The sequence below is a fragment of the Somniosus microcephalus genome, unplaced genomic scaffold (assembly GCF_052327205.1).
Source record: "Somniosus microcephalus isolate GS21.2 unplaced genomic scaffold, FLI_Smic_1.0 scaffold1097, whole genome shotgun sequence".
In the NCBI taxonomy this organism is placed as follows: Eukaryota; Metazoa; Chordata; class Chondrichthyes; order Squaliformes; family Somniosidae; genus Somniosus; species Somniosus microcephalus.
Genome location: NW_028226284.1, coordinates 771 through 21,572, shown reverse-complemented (window position 1 = coordinate 21,572; position 20,802 = coordinate 771). Strand labels below are relative to the sequence as shown.

The 20,802-nt window shown below is 45.5% G+C and overlaps 7 non-coding genes across 7 annotated transcripts; all 7 read right to left on the bottom strand.

The window, feature by feature from the left end:
- Positions 1-1,510: 1,510 nt before the first annotated feature.
- Positions 1,511-1,674, bottom strand: LOC147080829 (U1 spliceosomal RNA). Its single transcript, XR_015077030.1, has one exon. It is a non-coding gene; the product is annotated as a U1 spliceosomal RNA (small nuclear RNA).
- A 2,990-nt stretch (positions 1,675-4,664) lies between these two features.
- Positions 4,665-4,828, bottom strand: LOC147080828 (U1 spliceosomal RNA). Its single transcript, XR_015077033.1, has one exon. It is a non-coding gene; the product is annotated as a U1 spliceosomal RNA (small nuclear RNA).
- A 2,990-nt stretch (positions 4,829-7,818) lies between these two features.
- On the bottom strand, positions 7,819-7,982 carry LOC147080827 (U1 spliceosomal RNA). The gene has a single exon (XR_015077032.1). It is a non-coding gene; the product is annotated as a U1 spliceosomal RNA (small nuclear RNA).
- Positions 7,983-10,972: 2,990 nt separating this feature from the next.
- Positions 10,973-11,136, bottom strand: LOC147080826 (U1 spliceosomal RNA). Its single transcript, XR_015077028.1, has one exon. It is a non-coding gene; the product is annotated as a U1 spliceosomal RNA (small nuclear RNA).
- A 2,990-nt stretch (positions 11,137-14,126) lies between these two features.
- LOC147080825 (U1 spliceosomal RNA) lies at positions 14,127-14,290 on the bottom strand. The gene has a single exon (XR_015077027.1). It is a non-coding gene; the product is annotated as a U1 spliceosomal RNA (small nuclear RNA).
- Positions 14,291-17,280: 2,990 nt separating this feature from the next.
- Positions 17,281-17,444, bottom strand: LOC147080824 (U1 spliceosomal RNA). The gene has a single exon (XR_015077031.1). It is a non-coding gene; the product is annotated as a U1 spliceosomal RNA (small nuclear RNA).
- A 2,989-nt stretch (positions 17,445-20,433) lies between these two features.
- Positions 20,434-20,597, bottom strand: LOC147080823 (U1 spliceosomal RNA). The gene has a single exon (XR_015077026.1). It is a non-coding gene; the product is annotated as a U1 spliceosomal RNA (small nuclear RNA).
- Positions 20,598-20,802: the final 205 nt, after the last annotated feature.

Genomic DNA, 20,802 nt, shown 5'->3' with positions numbered 1-20,802 from the left:
TGCTCGCTGACCTGCATTGGCTCATGGTCCAGCAACGCCTCGATTTTTAAATTCTCTTGTTTTCAAATCCCTCCACGGCATCGCCCCCCCCTTTCCCTGTAACCTCCTCCAGCCCTGCAACCAATGCACTCTTTAAAGCCGCGTGGAAACGCAGAGCGCTGCAGGTCCCGCGCATCCGGTGAGCCGGCTTTTGAATAGAAAAAACGTGCACGTGCTGAATTTTGAATGGGCCGCACAGCCCGTTGACGGGGCGTGCGGGCCAAAGAAACAAATTAGAGGGACCGTTGCCTACAACCCTCCGAGGTCATATAATAGAACGATTGCAGCACAGAGGGAGGCCATTCGGCCCGTCGAGCCCGTGCCGACTCTCTGCAAGAGCACTTCAGCTAGTCCCACCCCCCTGCCTTTTCCCCGTAGCCCTGCAAATTCTTTTCTTTCAGGTACTTACCCAATTCTCTTCTGAAAGCCACAATTGAATTTGTCTCCAGCACCCTTTCAAGCAGTGATTTCCAGATGCTAACCGCTCGCTGCGTAAGAACATTTTCCCTCATGTCGCCTTTGATCTCTGTGATCATGCAATTTGGGCGTCTTGCGTATCCCCTACTTTATTCGCTCCGCCGGTGGCGGGCGTGCTTTCAGCTGCCTAGGCCCTAAACTCTGGAATTCCCTCCCGAAACCTCTCCGCCTCTCTCTCTCTCCTCCTTTCAGACGCTCCTTAAAACCTACCTTTTCGAGCAAGCTTTTGGTCATCTGTCCTAATATCTCCTTGTGCGGCTGGGTGTCAAATTTAGTTTGCTAACACTCCTGTGGAGTGCCTTGGGACGTTTCACTATGTTAAAGACGCTATATAAATACAAGATGATGAGTAAATAAGGATAAACTGTTTCCAGTGTCGGAAGGGTCAGTAACCAGGAGACACAGATTGAAGAAAATTTGCAAAAGAAGCAGAGGTGACAGTAGGATGTTTCCCCGCCTTCCCCACCCCAGCTCGAGGTGACCTAAGGTAAAAAGGTAATTTGGATAATATTTGAAGGTAAAATAATTGCAGGGCTTTGGTGAAAGAAGAGAGGAGTAGGATTAATTGGATAGCCCTTTGAAAGAGCCGGCAGAGACACGATGGGCCGAATGGCCTGGTTGTGTGCTGTATGATTGTTTCTGTAGTGAATAAGGTTGAACATTTTGCCAAAGTGCAGAGTTGGCATGCAGCTTTGAAACATTTTTTGTATGCGGTGTATAATTGTTGATTTTTTGTGGAAAATGTGTAATTTCTTAGTAGTAAGGATGAATATAACTGTGAGTGTAAAGATGAAATGAAATGTGAGCGTTAGGATGGGTTATGATGCGATTTGAATAGGCCATTATGCAGAGTTGTATTGTGTCACAGCTCCCTGTGTTGGGAATAAAGCGCAGTTAGAATTGAAAACAAAGCAAACGATATATATATAACGGTATCTTTGACAGCTTAGTTGAAAAGAGAATGCTGTTGAAATTCTATTTTTTATTGTAAAGCCAGGGGAGAGCGCGAACGCAGTCCCCCACTACCACAAACTTTGCAGTCGAGTATCCCGCATTTGGGGACATCGCAGGCGTCAGCACACCCGAAGTGCAATGGGCTAGCCTCGTCCTGGGAGAACCACCTTCTTGATCATGGTGTCTCCCCTGCCAGGTAAGTATGCTTTCCAGCTGCACACACTGCCTCGCCACATCATTCACTGCCTCTTACCGTCTCAACGACTCCTTTTTTAAAATCACAATGTCCCTTCATTCAGAAAGTGCTGCTGTTTTCTCATGTCGATTCTGCTAAAATATTGCAATATATAATGATATACCCTTTGACAAAACGCTGCAATAATACAGAGCCGGCCATGCATATTTGCATATTGCCCTTAAAAGGAAACGATCGCTCCCTCAGTAACTGTCCTTCAGGCCACGGAAAGTTTTCTGGAAATAAATCTCTCCTTATATTTATTGCATCTGAAGTAAATGTTTGTCATATCTTCATATGAACAATAATTCGGAATCTGATGTCTTTGAAAAAGCAATTTTCAAGTTTTGCCCATAAAGACCGATAAGAGACATAGTGAGGTTCTGGCCCATCAAGTCTTCATCACTTGTCACATTCACTCACTGTGGTTGAAATATTTCACCAACAAACCCACCTTCATTTCTTTAAGCGGGTTTCACATTTTTTGTCTTATAATAGTCCTGTGAAGGGCCTTGGGACGTTTTTACTACGTTAAAGACGCTATATAAAGACAAGTTGTTGTTGGTGTTGTTGTTGTTTTTGTTTGCAATCTTTCTCACTCTTTTCAGTATGATCATTGTCCTCATAGTGAGTAAATGATATAAGGAAAAGCCACATTAAGAGCTTAAACGCGGAGCTGGGAATTAAATGTTCCTTAATGTTGTTATATGTAAGGGAGACACTGGAAATATTGAGGTACTCGAGCCAACGGTGCAGCAATCCTAACTTCCTCCAGCATGGTCAGTGCTTCCAGTAAGACTTTCTCCTGTTCCGTTTCAGTCATGCCGTAAATCAAAATGATGTCCTGTGGCAGGGAATATCACCAGGACCTTCTAAGAACCGTGGCATTTTCCTTTGCAAACAACATGAGAGGGCTGTCCTACGATGAGAGATTGTGTACAATGGGCCTATACTCTCGGCAGTTTAGAAGAATGAGAGGTGATCTCATTGAAGGGGGTTGGCAGGGTAGATACTGAGAGGTTGTTTCCCCTGGCTGGAGTGTCTAGAACTAGGGGGCATAGTCTCAGGATAAGGGGTAGGCCATTTAAGACCGAGATGAGGAGGAATTTCTTCACTCAGAAGGTTGTGAACCTTTGGAGTTCTCTGCCCCAGAGGGCTGTGAATGCCGAGTCTTTGGGTATATTCAAGGCTGAGATTGATAGATTTTTGGACTCTAGGGTTATGGAGATCGAGCGGGAAAGTGGAGTTGAGGTCGATGACCGGCCATGATCTTATTGAATGGCGGAGCCGGCTCGAGGGGCCGCATGGCCTACTCCTGCTCTTATTTCTTATTTCTTAACCACATGCCGTCATCCACAAATAAAGAAGTAACAGAAAGGGTTACTTCTCCAAGAACTCTGCTGCCCGTATCCTAAGTCGCACCAAGTCCCATTTACCCATCACCCCCTGTGCTCGCTGACCTGCATTGGCTCATGGTCCAGCAACGCCTCGATTTTTAAATTCTCTTGTTTTCAAATCCCTCCACGGCATCGCCCCCCCCTTTCCCTGTAACCTCCTCCAGCCCTGCAACCAATGCACTCTTTAAAGCCGCGTGGAAACGCAGAGCGCTGCAGGTCCCGCGCATCCGGTGAGCCGGCTTTTGAATAGAAAAAACGTGCACGTGCTGAATTTTGAATGGGCCGCACAGCCCGTTGACGGGGCGTGCGGGCCAAAGAAACAAATTAGAGGGACCGTTGCCTACAACCCTCCGAGGTCATATAATAGAACGATTGCAGCACAGAGGGAGGCCATTCGGCCCGTCGAGCCCGTGCCGACTCTCTGCAAGAGCACTTCAGCTAGTCCCACCCCCCTGCCTTTTCCCCGTAGCCCTGCAAATTCTTTTCTTTCAGGTACTTACCCAATTCTCTTCTGAAAGCCACAATTGAATTTGTCTCCAGCACCCTTTCAAGCAGTGATTTCCAGATGCTAACCGCTCGCTGCGTAAGAACATTTTCCCTCATGTCGCCTTTGATCTCTGTGATCATGCAATTTGGGCGTCTTGCGTATCCCCTACTTTATTCGCTCCGCCGGTGGCGGGCGTGCTTTCAGCTGCCTAGGCCCTAAACTCTGGAATTCCCTCCCGAAACCTCTCCGCCTCTCTCTCTCTCCTCCTTTCAGACGCTCCTTAAAACCTACCTTTTCGAGCAAGCTTTTGGTCATCTGTCCTAATATCTCCTTGTGCGGCTGGGTGTCAAATTTAGTTTGCTAACACTCCTGTGGAGTGCCTTGGGACGTTTCACTATGTTAAAGACGCTATATAAATACAAGATGATGAGTAAATAAGGATAAACTGTTTCCAGTGTCGGAAGGGTCAGTAACCAGGAGACACAGATTGAAGAAAATTTGCAAAAGAAGCAGAGGTGACAGTAGGATGTTTCCCCGCCTTCCCCACCCCAGCTCGAGGTGACCTAAGGTAAAAAGGTAATTTGGATAATATTTGAAGGTAAAATAATTGCAGGGCTTTGGTGAAAGAAGAGAGGAGTAGGATTAATTGGATAGCCCTTTGAAAGAGCCGGCAGAGACACGATGGGCCGAATGGCCTGGTTGTGTGCTGTATGATTGTTTCTGTAGTGAATAAGGTTGAACATTTTGCCAAAGTGCAGAGTTGGCATGCAGCTTTGAAACATTTTTTGTATGCGGTGTATAATTGTTGATTTTTTGTGGAAAATGTGTAATTTCTTAGTAGTAAGGATGAATATAACTGTGAGTGTAAAGATGAAATGAAATGTGAGCGTTAGGATGGGTTATGATGCGATTTGAATAGGCCATTATGCAGAGTTGTATTGTGTCACAGCTCCCTGTGTTGGGAATAAAGCGCAGTTAGAATTGAAAACAAAGCAAACGATATATATATAACGGTATCTTTGACAGCTTAGTTGAAAAGAGAATGCTGTTGAAATTCTATTTTTTATTGTAAAGCCAGGGGAGAGCGCGAACGCAGTCCCCCACTACCACAAATTTTGCAGTCGAGTATCCCGCATTTGGGGACATCGCAGGCGTCAGCACACCCGAAGTGCAATGGGCTAGCCTCGTCCTGGGAGAACCACCTTCTTGATCATGGTGTCTCCCCTGCCAGGTAAGTATGCTTTCCAGCTGCACACACTGCCTCGCCACATCATTCACTGCCTCTTACCGTCTCAACGACTCCTTTTTTAAAATCACAATGTCCCTTCATTCAGAAAGTGCTGCTGTTTTCTCATGTCGATTCTGCTAAAATATTGCAATATATAATGATATACCCTTTGACAAAACGCTGCAATAATACAGAGCCGGCCATGCATATTTGCATATTGTCCTTAAAAGGAAACGAACGCTCCCTCAGTAACTTTCCTTCAGGCCACGGAAAGTTTTCTGGAAATAAATCTCTCCTTATATTTATTGCATCTGAAGTAAATGTTTGTCATATCTTCATATGAACAATAATTCGGAATCTGATGTCTTTGAAAAAGCAATTTTCAAGTTTTGCCCATAAAGACCGATAAGAGACATAGTGAGGTTCTGGCCCATCAAGTCTTCATCACTTGTCACATTCACTCACTGTGGTTGAAATATTTCACCAACAAACCCACCTTCATTTCTTTAAGCGGGTTTCACATTTTTTGTCTTATAATAGTCCTGTGAAGGGCCTTGGGACGTTTTTACTACGTTAAAGACGCTATATAAAGACAAGTTGTTGTTGGTGTTGTTGTTGTTTTTGTTTGCAATCTTTCTCACTCTTTTCAGTATGATCATTGTCCTCATAGTGAGTAAATGATATAAGGAAAAGCCACATTAAGAGCTTAAACGCGGAGCTGGGAATTAAATGTTCCTTAATGTTGTTATATGTAAGGGAGACACTGGAAATATTGAGGTACTCGAGCCAACGGTGCAGCAATCCTAACTTCCTCCAGCATGGTCAGTGCTTCCAGTAAGACTTTCTCCTGTTCCGTTTCAGTCATGCCGTAAATCAAAATGATGTCCTGTGGCAGGGAATATCACCAGGACCTTCTAAGAACCGTGGCATTTTCCTTTGCAAACAACATGAGAGGGCTGTCCTACGATGAGAGATTGTGTACAATGGGCCTATACTCTCGGCAGTTTAGAAGAATGAGAGGTGATCTCATTGAAGGGGGTTGGCAGGGTAGATACTGAGAGGTTGTTTCCCCTGGCTGGAGTGTCTAGAACTAGGGGGCATAGTCTCAGGATAAGGGGTAGGCCATTTAAGACCGAGATGAGGAGGAATTTCTTCACTCAGAAGGTTGTGAACCTTTGGAGTTCTCTGCCCCAGAGGGCTGTGAATGCCGAGTCTTTGGGTATATTCAAGGCTGAGATTGATAGATTTTTGGACTCTAGGGTTATGGAGATCGAGCGGGAAAGTGGAGTTGAGGTCGATGACCGGCCATGATCTTATTGAATGGCGGAGCCGGCTCGAGGGGCCGCATGGCCTACTCCTGCTCTTATTTCTTATTTCTTAACCACATGCCGTCATCCACAAATAAAGAAGTAACAGAAAGGGTTACTTCTCCAAGAACTCTGCTGCCCGTATCCTAAGTCGCACCAAGTCCCATTTACCCATCACCCCCTGTGCTCGCTGACCTGCATTGGCTCATGGTCCAGCAACGCCTCGATTTTTAAATTCTCTTGTTTTCAAATCCCTCCACGGCATCGCCCCCCCCTTTCCCTGTAACCTCCTCCAGCCCTGCAACCAATGCACTCTTTAAAGCCGCGTGGAAACGCAGAGCGCTGCAGGTCCCGCGCATCCGGTGAGCCGGCTTTTGAATAGAAAAAACGTGCACGTGCTGAATTTTGAATGGGCCGCACAGCCCGTTGACGGGGCGTGCGGGCCAAAGAAACAAATTAGAGGGACCGTTGCCTACAACCCTCCGAGGTCATATAATAGAACGATTGCAGCACAGAGGGAGGCCATTCGGCCCGTCGAGCCCGTGCCGACTCTCTGCAAGAGCACTTCAGCTAGTCCCACCCCCCTGCCTTTTCCCCGTAGCCCTGCAAATTCTTTTCTTTCAGGTACTTACCCAATTCTCTTCTGAAAGCCACAATTGAATTTGTCTCCAGCACCCTTTCAAGCAGTGATTTCCAGATGCTAACCGCTCGCTGCGTAAGAACATTTTCCCTCATGTCGCCTTTGATCTCTGTGATCATGCAATTTGGGCGTCTTGCGTATCCCCTACTTTATTCACTCCGCCGGTGGCGGGCGTGCTTTCAGCTGCCTAGGCCCTAAACTCTGGAATTCCCTCCCGAAACCTCTCCGCCTCTCTCTCTCTCCTCCTTTCAGACGCTCCTTAAAACCTACCTTTTCGAGCAAGCTTTTGGTCATCTGTCCTAATATCTCCTTGTGCGGCTGGGTGTCAAATTTAGTTTGCTAACACTCCTGTGGAGTGCCTTGGGACGTTTCACTATGTTAAAGACGCTATATAAATACAAGATGATGAGTAAATAAGGATAAACTGTTTCCAGTGTCGGAAGGGTCAGTAACCAGGAGACACAGATTGAAGAAAATTTGCAAAAGAAGCAGAGGTGACAGTAGGATGTTTCCCCGCCTTCCCCACCCCAGCTCGAGGTGACCTAAGGTAAAAAGGTAATTTGGATAATATTTGAAGGTAAAATAATTGCAGGGCTTTGGTGAAAGAAGAGAGGAGTAGGATTAATTGGATAGCCCTTTGAAAGAGCCGGCAGAGACACGATGGGCCGAATGGCCTGGTTGTGTGCTGTATGATTGTTTCTGTAGTGAATAAGGTTGAACATTTTGCCAAAGTGCAGAGTTGGCATGCAGCTTTGAAACATTTTTTGTATGCGGTGTATAATTGTTGATTTTTTGTGGAAAATGTGTAATTTCTTAGTAGTAAGGATGAATATAACTGTGAGTGTAAAGATGAAATGAAATGTGAGCGTTAGGATGGGTTATGATGCGATTTGAATAGGCCATTATGCAGAGTTGTATTGTGTCACAGCTCCCTGTGTTGGGAATAAAGCGCAGTTAGAATTGAAAACAAAGCAAACGATATATATATAACGGTATCTTTGACAGCTTAGTTGAAAAGAGAATGCTGTTGAAATTCTATTTTTTATTGTAAAGCCAGGGGAGAGCGCGAACGCAGTCCCCCACTACCACAAATTTTGCAGTCGAGTATCCCGCATTTGGGGACATCGCAGGCGTCAGCACACCCGAAGTGCAATGGGCTAGCCTCGTCCTGGGAGAACCACCTTCTTGATCATGGTGTCTCCCCTGCCAGGTAAGTATGCTTTCCAGCTGCACACACTGCCTCGCCACATCATTCACTGCCTCTTACCGTCTCAACGACTCCTTTTTTAAAATCACAATGTCCCTTCATTCAGAAAGTGCTGCTGTTTTCTCATGTCGATTCTGCTAAAATATTGCAATATATAATGATATACCCTTTGACAAAACGCTGCAATAATACAGAGCCGGCCATGCATATTTGCATATTGTCCTTAAAAGGAAACGAACGCTCCCTCAGTAACTTTCCTTCAGGCCACGGAAAGTTTTCTGGAAATAAATCTCTCCTTATATTTATTGCATCTGAAGTAAATGTTTGTCATATCTTCATATGAACAATAATTCGGAATCTGATGTCTTTGAAAAAGCAATTTTCAAGTTTTGCCCATAAAGACCGATAAGAGACATAGTGAGGTTCTGGCCCATCAAGTCTTCATCACTTGTCACATTCACTCACTGTGGTTGAAATATTTCACCAACAAACCCACCTTCATTTCTTTAAGCGGGTTTCACATTTTTTGTCTTATAATAGTCCTGTGAAGGGCCTTGGGACGTTTTTACTACGTTAAAGACGCTATATAAAGACAAGTTGTTGTTGGTGTTGTTGTTGTTTTTGTTTGCAATCTTTCTCACTCTTTTCAGTATGATCATTGTCCTCATAGTGAGTAAATGATATAAGGAAAAGCCACATTAAGAGCTTAAACGCGGAGCTGGGAATTAAATGTTCCTTAATGTTGTTATATGTAAGGGAGACACTGGAAATATTGAGGTACTCGAGCCAACGGTGCAGCAATCCTAACTTCCTCCAGCATGGTCAGTGCTTCCAGTAAGACTTTCTCCTGTTCCGTTTCAGTCATGCCGTAAATCAAAATGATGTCCTGTGGCAGGGAATATCACCAGGACCTTCTAAGAACCGTGGCATTTTCCTTTGCAAACAACATGAGAGGGCTGTCCTACGATGAGAGATTGTGTACAATGGGCCTATACTCTCGGCAGTTTAGAAGAATGAGAGGTGATCTCATTGAAGGGGGTTGGCAGGGTAGATACTGAGAGGTTGTTTCCCCTGGCTGGAGTGTCTAGAACTAGGGGGCATAGTCTCAGGATAAGGGGTAGGCCATTTAAGACCGAGATGAGGAGGAATTTCTTCACTCAGAAGGTTGTGAACCTTTGGAGTTCTCTGCCCCAGAGGGCTGTGAATGCCGAGTCTTTGGGTATATTCAAGGCTGAGATTGATAGATTTTTGGACTCTAGGGTTATGGAGATCGAGCGGGAAAGTGGAGTTGAGGTCGATGACCGGCCATGATCTTATTGAATGGCGGAGCCGGCTCGAGGGGCCGCATGGCCTACTCCTGCTCTTATTTCTTATTTCTTAACCACATGCCGTCATCCACAAATAAAGAAGTAACAGAAAGGGTTACTTCTCCAAGAACTCTGCTGCCCGTATCCTAAGTCGCACCAAGTCCCATTTACCCATCACCCCCTGTGCTCGCTGACCTGCATTGGCTCATGGTCCAGCAACGCCTCGATTTTTAAATTCTCTTGTTTTCAAATCCCTCCACGGCATCGCCCCCCCCTTTCCCTGTAACCTCCTCCAGCCCTGCAACCAATGCACTCTTTAAAGCCGCGTGGAAACGCAGAGCGCTGCAGGTCCCGCGCATCCGGTGAGCCGGCTTTTGAATAGAAAAAACGTGCACGTGCTGAATTTTGAATGGGCCGCACAGCCCGTTGACGGGGCGTGCGGGCCAAAGAAACAAATTAGAGGGACCGTTGCCTACAACCCTCCGAGGTCATATAATAGAACGATTGCAGCACAGAGGGAGGCCATTCGGCCCGTCGAGCCCGTGCCGACTCTCTGCAAGAGCACTTCAGCTAGTCCCACCCCCCTGCCTTTTCCCCGTAGCCCTGCAAATTCTTTTCTTTCAGGTACTTACCCAATTCTCTTCTGAAAGCCACAATTGAATTTGTCTCCAGCACCCTTTCAAGCAGTGATTTCCAGATGCTAACCGCTCGCTGCGTAAGAACATTTTCCCTCATGTCGCCTTTGATCTCTGTGATCATGCAATTTGGGCGTCTTGCGTATCCCCTACTTTATTCGCTCCGCCGGTGGCGGGCGTGCTTTCAGCTGCCTAGGCCCTAAACTCTGGAATTCCCTCCCGAAACCTCTCCGCCTCTCTCTCTCTCCTCCTTTCAGACGCTCCTTAAAACCTACCTTTTCGAGCAAGCTTTTGGTCATCTGTCCTAATATCTCCTTGTGCGGCTGGGTGTCAAATTTAGTTTGCTAACACTCCTGTGGAGTGCCTTGGGACGTTTCACTATGTTAAAGACGCTATATAAATACAAGATGATGAGTAAATAAGGATAAACTGTTTCCAGTGTCGGAAGGGTCAGTAACCAGGAGACACAGATTGAAGAAAATTTGCAAAAGAAGCAGAGGTGACAGTAGGATGTTTCCCCGCCTTCCCCACCCCAGCTCGAGGTGACCTAAGGTAAAAAGGTAATTTGGATAATATTTGAAGGTAAAATAATTGCAGGGCTTTGGTGAAAGAAGAGAGGAGTAGGATTAATTGGATAGCCCTTTGAAAGAGCCGGCAGAGACACGATGGGCCGAATGGCCTGGTTGTGTGCTGTATGATTGTTTCTGTAGTGAATAAGGTTGAACATTTTGCCAAAGTGCAGAGTTGGCATGCAGCTTTGAAACATTTTTTGTATGCGGTGTATAATTGTTGATTTTTTGTGGAAAATGTGTAATTTCTTAGTAGTAAGGATGAATATAACTGTGAGTGTAAAGATGAAATGAAATGTGAGCGTTAGGATGGGTTATGATGCGATTTGAATAGGCCATTATGCAGAGTTGTATTGTGTCACAGCTCCCTGTGTTGGGAATAAAGCGCAGTTAGAATTGAAAACAAAGCAAACGATATATATATAACGGTATCTTTGACAGCTTAGTTGAAAAGAGAATGCTGTTGAAATTCTATTTTTTATTGTAAAGCCAGGGGAGAGCGCGAACGCAGTCCCCCACTACCACAAATTTTGCAGTCGAGTATCCCGCATTTGGGGACATCGCAGGCGTCAGCACACCCGAAGTACAATGGGCTAGCCTCGTCCTGGGAGAACCACCTTCTTGATCATGGTGTCTCCCCTGCCAGGTAAGTATGCTTTCCAGCTGCACACACTGCCTCGCCACATCATTCACTGCCTCTTACCGTCTCAACGACTCCTTTTTTAAAATCACAATGTCCCTTCATTCAGAAAGTGCTGCTGTTTTCTCATGTCGATTCTGCTAAAATATTGCAATATATAATGATATACCCTTTGACAAAACGCTGCAATAATACAGAGCCGGCCATGCATATTTGCATATTGTCCTTAAAAGGAAACGAACGCTCCCTCAGTAACTTTCCTTCAGGCCACGGAAAGTTTTCTGGAAATAAATCTCTCCTTATATTTATTGCATCTGAAGTAAATGTTTGTCATATCTTCATATGAACAATAATTCGGAATCTGATGTCTTTGAAAAAGCAATTTTCAAGTTTTGCCCATAAAGACCGATAAGAGACATAGTGAGGTTCTGGCCCATCAAGTCTTCATCACTTGTCACATTCACTCACTGTGGTTGAAATATTTCACCAACAAACCCACCTTCATTTCTTTAAGCGGGTTTCACATTTTTTGTCTTATAATAGTCCTGTGAAGGGCCTTGGGACGTTTTTACTACGTTAAAGACGCTATATAAAGACAAGTTGTTGTTGGTGTTGTTGTTGTTTTTGTTTGCAATCTTTCTCACTCTTTTCAGTATGATCATTGTCCTCATAGTGAGTAAATGATATAAGGAAAAGCCACATTAAGAGCTTAAACGCGGAGCTGGGAATTAAATGTTCCTTAATGTTGTTATATGTAAGGGAGACACTGGAAATATTGAGGTACTCGAGCCAACGGTGCAGCAATCCTAACTTCCTCCAGCATGGTCAGTGCTTCCAGTAAGACTTTCTCCTGTTCCGTTTCAGTCATGCCGTAAATCAAAATGATGTCCTGTGGCAGGGAATATCACCAGGACCTTCTAAGAACCGTGGCATTTTCCTTTGCAAACAACATGAGAGGGCTGTCCTACGATGAGAGATTGTGTAGAATGGGCCTATACTCTCGGCAGTTTAGAAGAATGAGAGGTGATCTCATTGAAGGGGGTTGGCAGGGTAGATACTGAGAGGTTGTTTCCCCTGGCTGGAGTGTCTAGAACTAGGGGGCATAGTCTCAGGATAAGGGGTAGGCCATTTAAGACCGAGATGAGGAGGAATTTCTTCACTCAGAAGGTTGTGAACCTTTGGAGTTCTCTGCCCCAGAGGGCTGTGAATGCCGAGTCTTTGGGTATATTCAAGGCTGAGATTGATAGATTTTTGGACTCTAGGGTTATGGAGATCGAGCGGGAAAGTGGAGTTGAGGTCGATGACCGGCCATGATCTTATTGAATGGCGGAGCCGGCTCGAGGGGCCGCATGGCCTACTCCTGCTCTTATTTCTTATTTCTTAACCACATGCCGTCATCCACAAATAAAGAAGTAACAGAAAGGGTTACTTCTCCAAGAACTCTGCTGCCCGTATCCTAAGTCGCACCAAGTCCCATTTACCCATCACCCCCTGTGCTCGCTGACCTGCATTGGCTCATGGTCCAGCAACGCCTCGATTTTTAAATTCTCTTGTTTTCAAATCCCTCCACGGCATCGCCCCCCCCTTTCCCTGTAACCTCCTCCAGCCCTGCAACCAATGCACTCTTTAAAGCCGCGTGGAAACGCAGAGCGCTGCAGGTCCCGCGCATCCGGTGAGCCGGCTTTTGAATAGAAAAAACGTGCACGTGCTGAATTTTGAATGGGCCGCACAGCCCGTTGACGGGGCGTGCGGGCCAAAGAAACAAATTAGAGGGACCGTTGCCTACAACCCTCCGAGGTCATATAATAGAACGATTGCAGCACAGAGGGAGGCCATTCGGCCCGTCGAGCCCGTGCCGACTCTCTGCAAGAGCACTTCAGCTAGTCCCACCCCCCTGCCTTTTCCCCGTAGCCCTGCAAATTCTTTTCTTTCAGGTACTTACCCAATTCTCTTCTGAAAGCCACAATTGAATTTGTCTCCAGCACCCTTTCAAGCAGTGATTTCCAGATGCTAACCGCTCGCTGCGTAAGAACATTTTCCCTCATGTCGCCTTTGATCTCTGTGATCATGCAATTTGGGCGTCTTGCGTATCCCCTACTTTATTCGCTCCGCCGGTGGCGGGCGTGCTTTCAGCTGCCTAGGCCCTAAACTCTGGAATTCCCTCCCGAAACCTCTCCGCCTCTCTCTCTCTCCTCCTTTCAGACGCTCCTTAAAACCTACCTTTTCGAGCAAGCTTTTGGTCATCTGTCCTAATATCTCCTTGTGCGGCTGGGTGTCAAATTTAGTTTGCTAACACTCCTGTGGAGTGCCTTGGGACGTTTCACTATGTTAAAGACGCTATATAAATACAAGATGATGAGTAAATAAGGATAAACTGTTTCCAGTGTCGGAAGGGTCAGTAACCAGGAGACACAGATTGAAGAAAATTTGCAAAAGAAGCAGAGGCGACAGTAGGATGTTTCCCCGCCTTCCCCACCCCAGCTCGAGGTGACCTAAGGTAAAAAGGTAATTTGGATAATATTTGAAGGTAAAATAATTGCAGGGCTTTGGTGAAAGAAGAGAGGAGTAGGATTAATTGGATAGCCCTTTGAAAGAGCCGGCAGAGACACGATGGGCCGAATGGCCTGGTTGTGTGCTGTATGATTGTTTCTGTAGTGAATAAGGTTGAACATTTTGCCAAAGTGCAGAGTTGGCATGCAGCTTTGAAACATTTTTTGTATGCGGTGTATAATTGTTGATTTTTTGTGGAAAATGTGTAATTTCTTAGTAGTAAGGATGAATATAACTGTGAGTGTAAAGATGAAATGAAATGTGAGCGTTAGGATGGGTTATGATGCGATTTGAATAGGCCATTATGCAGAGTTGTATTGTGTCACAGCTCCCTGTATTGGGAATAAAGCGCAGTTAGAATTGAAAACAAAGCAAACGATATATATAACGGTATATATTTGACAGCTTAGTTGAAAAGAGAATGCTGTTGAAATTCTATTTTTTATTGTAAAGCCAGGGGAGAGCGCGAACGCAGTCCCCCACTACCACAAATTTTGCAGTCGAGTATCCCGCATTTGGGGACATCGCAGGCGTCAGCACACCCGCAGTGCAATGGGCTAGCCTCGTCCTGGGAGAACCACCTTCTTGATCATGGTGTCTCCCCTGCCAGGTAAGTATGCTTTCCAGCTGCACACACTGCCTCGCCACATCATTCACTGCCTCTTACCGTCTCAACGACTCCTTTTTTAAAATCACAATGTCCCTTCATTCAGAAAGTGCTGCTGTTTTCTCATGTCGATTCTGCTAAAATATTGCAATATATAATGATATACCCTTTGACAAAACGCTGCAATAATACAGAGCCGGCCATGCATATGTGCATATTGCCCTTAAAAGGAAACGAACGCTCCCTCAGTAACTGTCCTTCAGGCCACGGAAAGTTTTCTGGAAATAAATCTCTCCTTATATTTATTGCATCTGAAGTAAATGTTTGTCATATCTTCATATGAACAATAATTCGGAATCTGATGTCTTTGAAAAAGCAATTTTCAAGTTTTGCCCATAAAGACCGATAAGAGACATAGTGAGGTTCTGGCCCATCAAGTCTTCATCACTTGTCACATTCACTCACTGTGGTTGAAATATTTCACCAACAAACCCACCTTCATTTCTTTAAGCGGGTTTCACATTTTTTGTCTTATAATAGTCCTGTGAAGGGCCTTGGGACGTTTTTACTACGTTAAAGACGCTATATAAAGACAAGTTGTTGTTGGTGTTGTTGTTGTTTTTGTTTGCAATCTTTCTCACTCTTTTCAGTATGATCATTGTCCTCATAGTGAGTAAATGATATAAGGAAAAGCCACATTAAGAGCTTAAACGCGGAGCTGGGAATTAAATGTTCCTTAATGTTGTTATATGTAAGGGAGACACTGGAAATATTGAGGTACTCGAGCCAACGGTGCAGCAATCCTAACTTCCTCCAGCATGGTCAGTGCTTCCAGTAAGACTTTCTCCTGTTCCGTTTCAGTCATGCCGTAAATCAAAATGATGTCCTGTGGCAGGGAATATCACCAGGACCTTCTAAGAACCGTGGCATTTTCCTTTGCAAACAACATGAGAGGGCTGTCCTACGATGAGAGATTGTGTAGAATGGGCCTATACTCTCGGCAGTTTAGAAGAATGAGAGGTGATCTCATTGAAGGGGGTTGGCAGGGTAGATACTGAGAGGTTGTTTCCCCTGGCTGGAGTGTCTAGAACTAGGGGGCATAGTCTCAGGATAAGGGGTAGGCCATTTAAGACCGAGATGAGGAGGAATTTCTTCACTCAGAAGGTTGTGAACCTTTGGAGTTCTCTGCCCCAGAGGGCTGTGAATGCCGAGTCTTTGGGTATATTCAAGGCTGAGATTGATAGATTTTTGGACTCTAGGGTTATGGAGATCGAGCGGGAAAGTGGAGTTGAGGTCGATGACCGGCCATGATCTTATTGAATGGCGGAGCCGGCTCGAGGGGCCGCATGGCCTACTCCTGCTCTTATTTCTTATTTCTTAACCACATGCCGTCATCCACAAATAAAGAAGTAACAGAAAGGGTTACTTCTCCAAGAACTCTGCTGCCCGTATCCTAAGTCGCACCAAGTCCCATTTACCCATCACCCCCTGTGCTCGCTGACCTGCATTGGCTCATGGTCCAGCAACGCCTCGATTTTTAAATTCTCTTGTTTTCAAATCCCTCCACGGCATCGCCCCCCCCTTTCCCTGTAACCTCCTCCAGCCCTGCAACCAATGCACTCTTTAAAGCCGCGTGGAAACGCAGAGCGCTGCAGGTCCCGCGCATCCGGTGAGCCGGCTTTTGAATAGAAAAAACGTGCACGTGCTGAATTTTGAATGGGCCGCACAGCCCGTTGACGGGGCGTGCGGGCCAAAGAAACAAATTAGAGGGACCGTTGCCTACAACCCTCCGAGGTCATATAATAGAACGATTGCAGCACAGAGGGAGGCCATTCGGCCCGTCGAGCCCGTGCCGACTCTCTGCAAGAGCACTTCAGCTAGTCCCACCCCCCTGCCTTTTCCCCGTAGCCCTGCAAATTCTTTTCTTTCAGGTACTTACCCAATTCTCTTCTGAAAGCCACAATTGAATTTGTCTCCAGCACCCTTTCAAGCAGTGATTTCCAGATGCTAACCGCTCGCTGCGTAAGAACATTTTCCCTCATGTCGCCTTTGATCTCTGTGATCATGCAATTTGGGCGTCTTGCGTATCCCCTACTTTATTCGCTCCGCCGGTGGCGGGCGTGCTTTCAGCTGCCTAGGCCCTAAACTCTGGAATTCCCTCCCGAAACCTCTCCGCCTCTCTCTCTCTCCTCCTTTCAGACGCTCCTTAAAACCTACCTTTTCGAGCAAGCTTTTGGTCATCTGTCCTAATATCTCCTTGTGCGGCTGGGTGTCAAATTTAGTTTGCTAACACTCCTGTGGAGTGCCTTGGGACGTTTCACTATGTTAAAGACGCTATATAAATACAAGATGATGAGTAAATAAGGATAAACTGTTTCCAGTGTCGGAAGGGTCAGTAACCAGGAGACACAGATTGAAGAAAATTTGCAAAAGAAGCAGAGGCGACAGTAGGATGTTTCCCCGCCTTCCCCACCCCAGCTCGAGGTGACCTAAGGTAAAAAGGTAATTTGGATAATATTTGAAGGTAAAATAATTGCAGGGCTTTGGTGAAAGAAGAGAGGAGTAGGATTAATTGGATAGCCCTTTGAAAGAGCCGGCAGAGACACGATGGGCCGAATGGCCTGGTTGTGTGCTGTATGATTGTTTCTGTAGTGAATAAGGTTGAACATTTTGCCAAAGTGCAGAGTTGGCATGCAGCTTTGAAACATTTTTTGTATGCGGTGTATAATTGTTGATTTTTTGTGGAAAATGTGTAATTTCTTAGTAGTAAGGATGAATATAACTGTGAGTGTAAAGATGAAATGAAATGTGAGCGTTAGGATGGGTTATGATGCGATTTGAATAGGCCATTATGCAGAGTTGTATTGTGTCACAGCTCCCTGTGTTGGGAATAAAGCGCAGTTAGAATTGAAAACAAAGCAAACGATATATATAACGGTATATATTTGACAGCTTAGTTGAAAAGAGAATGCTGTTGAAATTCTATTTTTTATTGTAAAGCCAGGGGAGAGCACGAACGCAGTCCCCCACTACCACAAATTTTGCAGTCGAGTATCCCGCATTTGGGGACATCGCAGGCGTCAGCACACCCGCTGTGCAATGGGCTAGCCTCGTCCTGGGAGAACCACCTTCTTGATCATGGTCTCTCCCCTGCCAGGTAAGTATGCTTTCCAGCTGCACACACTGCCTCGCCACATCATTCACTGCCTCTTACCGTCTCAACGACTCCTTTTTTAAAATCACAATGTCCCTTCATTCAGAAAGTGCTGCTGTTTTCTCATGTCGATTCTGCTAAAATATTGCAATATATAATGATATACCCTTTGACAAAACGCTGCAATAATACAGAGCCGGCCATGCATATGTGCATATTGCCCTTAAAAGGAAACGAACGCTCCCTCAGTAACTGTCCTTCAGGCCACGGAAAGTTTTCTGGAAATAAATCTCTCCTTATATTTATTGCATCTGAAGTAAATGTTTGTCATATCTTCATATGAACAATAATTCAGAATCTGATGTCTTTGAAAAAGCAATTTTCAAGTTTTGCCCATAAAGACCGATAAGAGACATAGTGAGGTTCTGGCCCATCAAGTCTTCATCACTTGTCACATTCACTCACTGTGGTTGAAATATTTCACCAACAAACCCACCTTCATTTCTTTAAGCGGGTTTCACATTTTTTGTCTTATAATAGTCCTGTGAAGGGCCTTGGGACGTTTTTACTACGTTAAAGACGCTATATAAAGACAAGTTGTTGTTGGTGTTGTTGTTGTTTTTGTTTGCAATCTTTCTCACTCTTTTCAGTATGATCATTGTCCTCATAGTGAGTAAATGATATAAGGAAAAGCCACATTAAGAGCTTAAACGCGGAGCTGGGAATTAAATGTTCCTTAATGTTGTTATATGTAAGGGAGACACTGGAAATATTGAGGTACTCGAGCCAACGGTGCAGCAATCCTAACTTCCTCCAGCATGGTCAGTGCTTCCAGTAAGACTTTCTCCTGTTCCGTTTCAGTCATGCCGTAAATCAAAATGATGTCCTGTGGCAGGGAATATCACCAGGACCTTCTAAGAACCGTGGCATTTTCCTTTGCAAACAACATGAGAGGGCTGTCCTACGATGAGAGATTGTGTAGAATGGGCCTATACTCTCGGCAGTTTAGAAGAATGAGAGGTGATCTCATTGAAGGGGGTTGGCAGGGTAGATACTGAGAGGTTGTTTCCCCTGGCTGGAGTGTCTAGAACTAGGGGGCATAGTCTCAGGATAAGGGGTAGGCCATTTAAGACCGAGATGAGGAGGAATTTCTTCACTCAGAAGGTTGTGAACCTTTGGAGTTCTCTGCCCCAGAGGGCTGTGAATGCCGAGTCTTTGGGTATATTCAAGGCTGAGATTGATAGATTTTTGGACTCTAGGGTTATGGAGATCGAGCGGGAAAGTGGAGTTGAGGTCGATGACCGGCCATGATCTTATTGAATGGCGGAGCCGGCTCGAGGGGCCGCATGGCCTACTCCTGCTCTTATTTCTTATTTCTTAACCACATGCCGTCATCCACAAATAAAGAAGTAACAGAAAGGGTTACTTCTCCAAGAACTCTGCTGCCCGTATCCTAAGTCGCACCAAGTCCCATTTACCCATCACCCCCTGTGCTCGCTGACCTGCATTGGCTCATGGTCCAGCAACGCCTCGATTTTTAAATTCTCTTGTTTTCAAATCCCTCCACGGCATCGCCCCCCCCTTTCCCTGTAACCTCCTCCAGCCCTGCAACCAATGCACTCTTTAAAGCCGCGTGGAAACGCAGAGCGCTGCAGGTCCCGCGCATCCGGTGAGCCGGCTTTTGAATAGAAAAAACGTGCACGTGCTGAATTTTGAATGGGCCGCACAGCCCGTTGACGGGGCGTGCGGGCCAAAGAAACAAATTAGAGGGACCGTTGCCTACAACCCTCCGAGGTCATATAATAGAACGATTGCAGCACAGAGGGAGGCCATTCGGCCCGTCGAGCCCGTGCCGACTCTCTGCAAGAGCACTTCAGCTAGTCCCACCCCCCTGCCTTTTCCCCGTAGCCCTGCAAATTCTTTTCTTTCAGGTACTTACCCAATTCTCTTCTGAAAGCCACAATTGAATTTCTCTCCAGCACCCTTTCAAGCAGTGATTTCCAGATGCTAACCGCTCGCTGCGTAAGAACATTTTCCCTCATGTCGCCTTTGATCTCTGTGATCATGCAATTTGGGCGTCTTGCGTATCCCCTACTTTATTCGCTCCGCCGGTGGCGGGCGTGCTTTCAGCTGCCTAGGCCCTAAACTCTGGAATTCCCTCCCGAAACCTCTCCGCCTCTCTCTCTCTCCTCCTTTCAGACGCTCCTTAAAACCTACCTTTTCGAGCAAGCTTTTGGTCATCTGTCCTAATATCTCCTTGTGCGGCTGGGTGTCAAATTTAGTTTGCTAACACTCCTGTGGAGTGCCTTGGGACGTTTCACTATGTTAAAGACGCTATATAAATACAAGATGATGAGTAAATAAGGATAAACTGTTTCCAGTGTCGGAAGGGTCAGTAACCAGGAGACACAGATTGAAGAAAATTTGCAAAAGAAGCAGAGGCGACAGTAGGATGTTTCCCCGCCTTCCCCACCCCAGCTCGAGGTGACCTAAGGTAAAAAGGTAATTTGGATAATATTTGAAGGTAAAATAATTGCAGGGCTTTGGTGAAAGAAGAGAGGAGTAGGATTAATTGGATAGCCCTTTGAAAGAGCCGGCAGAGACACGATGGGCCGAATGGCCTGGTTGTGTGCTGTATGATTGTTTCTGTAGTGAATAAGGTTGAACATTTTGCCAAAGTGCAGAGTTGGCATGCAGCTTTGAAACATTTTTTGTATGCGGTGTATAATTGTTGATTTTTTGTGGAAAATGTGTAATTTCTTAGTAGTAAGGATGAATATAACTGTGAGTGTAAAGATGAAATGAAATGTGAGCGTTAGGATGGGTTATGATGCGATTTGAATAGGCCATTATGCAGAGTTGTATTGTGTCACAGCTCCCTGTGTTGGGAATAAAGCGCAGTTAGAATTGAAAACAAAGCAAACGATATATATAACGGATATATTTGACAGCTTAGTTGAAAAGAGAATGCTGTTGAAATTCTATTTTTTATTGTAAAGCCAGGGGAGAGCGCGAACGCAGTCCCCCACTACCACAAATTTTGCAGTCGAGTATCCCGCATTTGGGGACATCGCAGGCGTCAGCACACCCGCAGTGCAATGGGCTAGCCTCGTCCTGGGAGAACCACCTTCTTGATCATGGTGTCTCCCCTGCCAGGTAAGTATGCTTTCCAGCTGCACACACTGCCTCGCCACATCATTCACTGCCTCTTACCGTCTCAACGACTCCTTTTTTAAAATCACAATGTCCCTTCATTCAGAAAGTGCTGCTGTTTTCTCATGTCGATTCTGCTAAAATATTGCAATATATAATGATATACCCTTTGACAAAACGCTGCAATAATACAGAGCCGGCCATGCATATGTGCAT